Source organism: Solanum dulcamara, chromosome 12, assembly GCF_947179165.1.
Source record: "Solanum dulcamara chromosome 12, daSolDulc1.2, whole genome shotgun sequence".
In the NCBI taxonomy this organism is placed as follows: Eukaryota; Viridiplantae; Streptophyta; class Magnoliopsida; order Solanales; family Solanaceae; genus Solanum; species Solanum dulcamara.
Window position 1 is genome coordinate 14,323,326 of NC_077248.1, and position 6,612 is coordinate 14,329,937.

A 6,612-nucleotide genomic window follows, 5' to 3' on the forward strand; every position below is an offset into this window, starting at 1 on the left:
ATGAATATATATATATATATATATATATATTGAAGAGGGACAAAAGATTATGGGTTAATTAATATAGTATTAATATAGGGTATGGGGAGGGGCACGCGTGTCAGTCTTTTCTTCTTTTTTTTTTTTTTTTTTTAATTAATATTTCTTCCGAAAATATATATATATATATATATATTTTCGGAAGAATATATATGGGGAAGGGGGTGCATGCTTTAGTTTTTTTTTATAAGTATAGGGAAACGGGGAGGGGACAAAGTGTGGTAGTAAATTATATTTAATTAATTTTTTTTTTTTTTAATTAATATTTCTTCCGAAAATATATATATATATATATATATATATATATTTTCGGAAGAATATATATGGGGAAGGGGGTGCATGCTTTAGTTTTTTTTTATTAGTATAGGGAAACGAAGAGGGGATAAAGTGTGGTAGTAAATTATATTTTATTATTTTTTATTTTATTTTTTATTATTTTATTTTTTAATTATTTTTATTTTCGGATGAATAAATAATATATATATATTTTTTAAATTTCTTTGTTTATTATTATTATTATTATTTATTTATTGATTTATTTATTTTTATTTTTTGACGAGGAGATGACATATATATTATTTGCGTGTTGTAGTATTAATGGAAGAATAAAAATAATAATAAAAAAAAAATTGTTAATTCAATATTAATTATTTGTTATTTAGGAGAAGTAATGAAAACGTAAAATTAATTAGTGAAATTGGTTATCAAATTAGACGAATTAATTTACGACCTTCTTAATTTTAACAAAAGTAAAATGATTAACCTCATTGTAACTAATTATTAATTTACGAAATAATTAATTATGGTAAATAATAATTTTCTTTTTTATAAGTCAAATTTAAATATTACTAAGAGATAATGACTATATAACAAAAAAAAAAAAAAATAATAAAAAAAAATGCATATGTTATGAAGATGACAAATTATTTAAAATACACTTGAAAATATGCATGATTTTATAAAAGCCAATTATTTTAATTTAATTAAAATTGAAGAAGTCTAAAAATTAAAATAATATGAGTATGCATTAATTAATTAACAAACCTCTCATTTTTGACAAAGTAAATAATTAACTTCAGTTTAAATAAATAAATAAATTAACTTGAAATATGAGTCTATTAATTAGATCAAACTAATTAACAGAGCTATTTATTTTTAAAAATAAAAAATCTTTTGAGACAACAATTTTTTTTTGAATAAATATATTATATTCAAGAATTATTTTATAAAAAAAAATAAAATATATATATATATATATAGAGAGAGAGAGAGAGAAATTAATTTAAAATGATGATACCATATATGTATATTTCGTTTTATTATTGTTATTATTATTATTATTTAATTTTATAAATATATTTTATTATTATTGTATTATTATTATTTATTATTATTTTTTTTTTTATTTTTTTTTTATTTTTTATTTTTTTTTGTAAAAATTACGTTGTTGAGGGTAAAAATTGGGTGTCAACACACCTATCTACTAGTTTCCACCCCACAAACGGATGGACAGACAGGGCGGGTCAATCTCTTAGTAGAGTTCTACTTGAGACATTATGTAAGCGCACAACAGAAGGATTGGGCAAAGCTTTTAGACATCGCCCAATTTTTTTATAACTTGTAGCAGAGTGAATCCACAGGGCGTACACCATTTGAGCTAGCGATAGGCCAACAGCCTCAAACTTCACATTTACTACCAGTTGCGTTTGAAGGAAAGAGTTTGGGAGCTTATAATATGGCTTATGGTTGAGAGGAGCAGCTTGACACTACTAAGTCCTATTTAGACAAAGCAGCTAAGCGGATGAAGAAATTTGCGGATCGCAAAAGGTGTCCCATAGACTCTAGAGTTGGGACATGGTCATGGTGAAAATTATTCCAAGATAGTTTAAGACACTATGAGGCATGTCCACAATCTATTTCGCAAATATGAGGGTCTATTTAAGATCTTTTCCAAGGTGGGCAAGATCTCATCCAAACTTGACATGCCTTCACATCTTAAGATTCATCTTGCCTTCCATGCCAGCATACTTAAGCCATATTACAAAGACAAGGATGACCCAAGCAGAGGCTAATTGAGTCGTGCGCCTATTACTATCACTGACTCGCATGATCGAGAGATTGGGAATATCATTGACATATCAGGCTAGGCGAAAATAAGGGAAAAAAGCTACCGCCATGTTCCTCATCCATTGGAAGGAAAAATCACCAGAAAAAGCCACATAGGAGCGATATGACTTGGCAATTCAAAGACAAAATTCGAGAATTTATGCAATAGCAATGCACCACAGTCGTCGCAATATCCGATGGGGGAGAGTGTGATGACCCACCACATAGGCTCTACATGGTATAAACATTGTCTATGTGGAAACTTACATAGGAAAAAAGACTAGCCTTAGTGGAACATTTTAGAGAAATGTTGAGATTTCCCATGTTAGATCCTAGAATATCATAGATTTACATAGAAAGTCCTTGGAATATTCTAGGGTTGTAGAATATTCTAGAGAAGGCACTAATTTGTAAATATGTAGGGATTTTCTTAACAATTATTATTTACATATTAGCTGCTAAGTAAGTAGTATAAATAGAGGGGCATCTATTTATAAAATCATCAAGCAAAAATCCAATCAAAGTTCTTTACAACATTCTTCCTAGCAATTCTCTTGTGTTCTCACTACCATTCTCTTAGTAATTCTTAGAGTTTTAGGTTAACATGAGTTAGCAAGATCGTGATAAAGTGGTGCAAGAACTTAATCAAGTTTCCAAGTGCCGCACATGTGCTTCATACAAGACTAAGAGTGTGACTTAATGGACTAATTAACACCCCTTCATGGATGGACCTGATCCAATTAGATTCAACAAGGGGGCTTATGGAGGCTGGGAGAAGGTCAATATTTATTCCTAGATTCACGTCACTATAAAATGATTGTCCCTACCTAGCTACATGGCAGTAATTTAGAAAGCGCAATTGCTTGAACGCAGAAGAAAACAAAAAGAATATTGTTGATTTCTATCGGCATAGTGTATCTTTTAGTAAATAAGGATCAATTGATAGAAAATCTTCTAGGTGCATGCAAAAGGCTTGGTAAAAAAGATCTTGAAAATGATTTTGGCAGTGAAAATCAACAATATAATTTTGCACTATCATGTATATATTGTGTTCTTTATCATTCTATCTGAGGTTGCATCTTTTCTTCATTATAATTAACTTCAAAATTGTGGATTACATAACTTATAACTAGGGGTATTCACAGATCGGTTTGGATTGGTTATTGGTCAAAATTACAATCAAACCAATTTAATCGGTATTTAAAATATTAAAATCAAATTAAATATAATAATTTATTTATCAGTTTGGTTGTTATCTATTTTAGTAGGATTTGGTTCGGTTATTAACCCTATACAAAAATTAAAAAAAATGATTCATTTAGAAGGAAAAAAAACATAATTCATTCAATTTTTTAGTTAAAATGGTTTACATTACAGAACTTTCGATCACTGAATTTACTTTGAATAAAGCTTCACAATTCAATATGGCCTAGACAAGGAAGATATTCCTAGTCCCACCAAGAACTGTCCTAGACACTCGTATAAATGAAACGAATAAGTTAAATGTTCTCGTCTTGGCGTTCTTGCTTTTATAAATAAACTTTGATGAAAACATATTAAAGATATTTAAAATTATTCATAAAAAATAATAAAATATGTACGTATAATTATAAAATATACGTATATAATTTATCGATTTTGTTTGATTATTTCTTCGATTTTTTTGAACAAAACCAAAACCAAATCAAATATTATCAGTTTTTAAAAATGTAAACCAAATCAAATCAAAACCAAATAAAATCGATTTTAATCAAAATAGTGTACACCACTACTTATAACTAAGTGGACTACTCCCTCAGTCTCATATTACTTGGGCCAAGTAATATGAGCCTGAAAGAGTAATCCACAAGTGTATCTTATGTTCCTTAAAAATCAAAAAACATCTGAAGATAATGTTTTTAATTTTATTTGTCGGAGACATCTTCTATACAATAAAATTCCACTAAATTAATACTCGATAGATTAATAATATCTCTAAGATAATATTTTCCTCCGATTCTGATTTGGGCCAACGGAGAAAATCACCATTCGATAAGGTAATAAGATAAAATATTTATAAAATATTTTCAGAAGACCCCTATATAAATATATGGTTCCATTAATATTATAAATTAATAATTCTTTAAAAGTACAAATATATCTAAGACAATTTAGTGAAATATGATTCTATTGTGTTTTATTTTTTGTTAAGATTTTAAATCTAATTAAAGTTCATCTCCAACTTTTCTTATTGCATCCAAAGGTCCGGTGTTCCATGACTACAAATCTTTTTGACTGCATGTGGAATGATCTCTTTTGTACTCACATAATGCTTTACGTATTTGATATGTCATTGTTGATTTTGTGTCACCTTTTAAATGAGAAATCATTTTTTAAGATAGTTTCAAGAAATTTAATTTCTTGTGTTGTTTATATAGTTTATTATCTCACCATCATACATTGAATGTTTTTAGTAAAGATACAATAAATAATATTTGATTATTAAGAAACAATGAACATTATATATATAATGAATTTATTTTTACAATGAATCATTGAATTCTTGAATTTATTTTACAATAAATTATTTAACAAAAAAATAATATATTACAATAAATTATATACATATATTGTACTTTATATATAATGAATTTACTTTTTATATGAATTCAATAAATATGAACATTATAGATACAATAATTTTGATTTATTCTTTGTACTTTATGTATAATAAATTTATTTTCTATGTGAATTCAATAATATGATACATAAATTAATAAGATAAATTAACTTTTATTGAATCTCAAAACATTTTTTAAATTAATAACTGTTTATTTATCGATTAAATAATACTTTTATAAAATAATACTATTTTATAATTCCACCTATATTAATTTCGTGAAATTTTATGTGTATCTCAATCTGACCATGGAAAGTCATGTCTGCAATAAAAACCTTCGTATCTTGTTGCTGTACCCTTCGTTCGTGGCTCCTGAATTTTTTTATTTCTATTATTTTTCATAGCCATTGAATTTAATACTATAATAATAACAATAATATAGTCTTGCAATCTGCAAATAGTACCCGAAGAGAATTGAGTGTACGTAGACTCATACCTTTATTTTTGTAGAGTAAAAAGATTATTTTCGATTGATCTTCAATTAAAAAAAGTCACATTTCAGACATGTTTGCAAAAAAAAGAATGCACTAATATAAAGCTACGATGAAATATTGAATAAGGAAAAGTACTGATAGTAAAAATTAGTAAGGATCATAATCAAAGAAAAAGGAACAACCATAGTAAAATTTGAAGAATAAACTAAATCTAGCATAATAATAATATTGATAAGGGAGTATATAGTTGCTCCAGACTAGGATCCTGTTCTACTACTGAAAAGAAGGATATTGCTTGATTACCTACTAATTGTCTAGCCTAATCCTCGACCTCCATGTTTTTCTATTTAGAGTCATGTTCTCGATGAATTGGAGTTGACCACTGATTTAATGTGAAAAATAAAAAAATTATCGGATAATTTTCTAAATTAGGTATAATGGAGAAACTCATACATATATATTTTTAAAGAAATAGTTATAATATTATTGTTTGAAAATGAAACTTGCTAAATGTGGGGAAAGAAGAAGGTCCAATTCGTACCTCCCTTAGAAAGCATTCAGAACTCCATATTTAATTTATATACTTCGAGTAGGGTCAAACTCTTGAATAGAAATATATATATATGTCATTAATTAATTGTGGTATACTGCATAATAAAATATTATAAAACATCGTTCTATTTGGGGGAGAATTCTTCGTGTTACATCAGCTTAATTTTTTGACCTATAATTAATAATAATAATAATAATAAGGCTATAACTACACAGGCCATTGTTTTATTAAAGTTCAAAATCCGTTAAGATCTGATAGATACAGTTTTAGCCATTTTCACATTTAATGTTTTTTTAACTTTAATTTTCATAAATATCTTGGCTGATGATGGATGCAATGATGCACTTTTTGTAGACTTGTAATTTATCCCTACTAAAACTACTTTATTTTAGTATTAACTGCCTGGCTCTCTCTTTCCAAACAATTATATATATTTTATTAATAAAAATTTATAATAGTGTCCAAATTCAAAGGAGTGAGCCCCAAGTGAAAAAGAAAAAAAAGAGGAAAAAAGCAGGAGAGGGGAGGAAGAAAGTCAGATGCAAGGATTCTTGAACCATCATTAATATTCAATATTCAATATTCATCTTTGACTTTGACAACAAGAATTTCTTCTTTGGTTTAATAAACCAATAATTTCGTTATGAATAAAAGTATATACAAATTAATTTAAAATTTTGGTGAAACAAAAAAAGAAATATTATATATATATATATATATATATATATATATTAATCAATTTAACTAAAACAACGGAAAGAGTATAAATTTTAAAAAAGTTAATCACCCATAGTCTTTCCTCATGAAGTAATTATGATCAT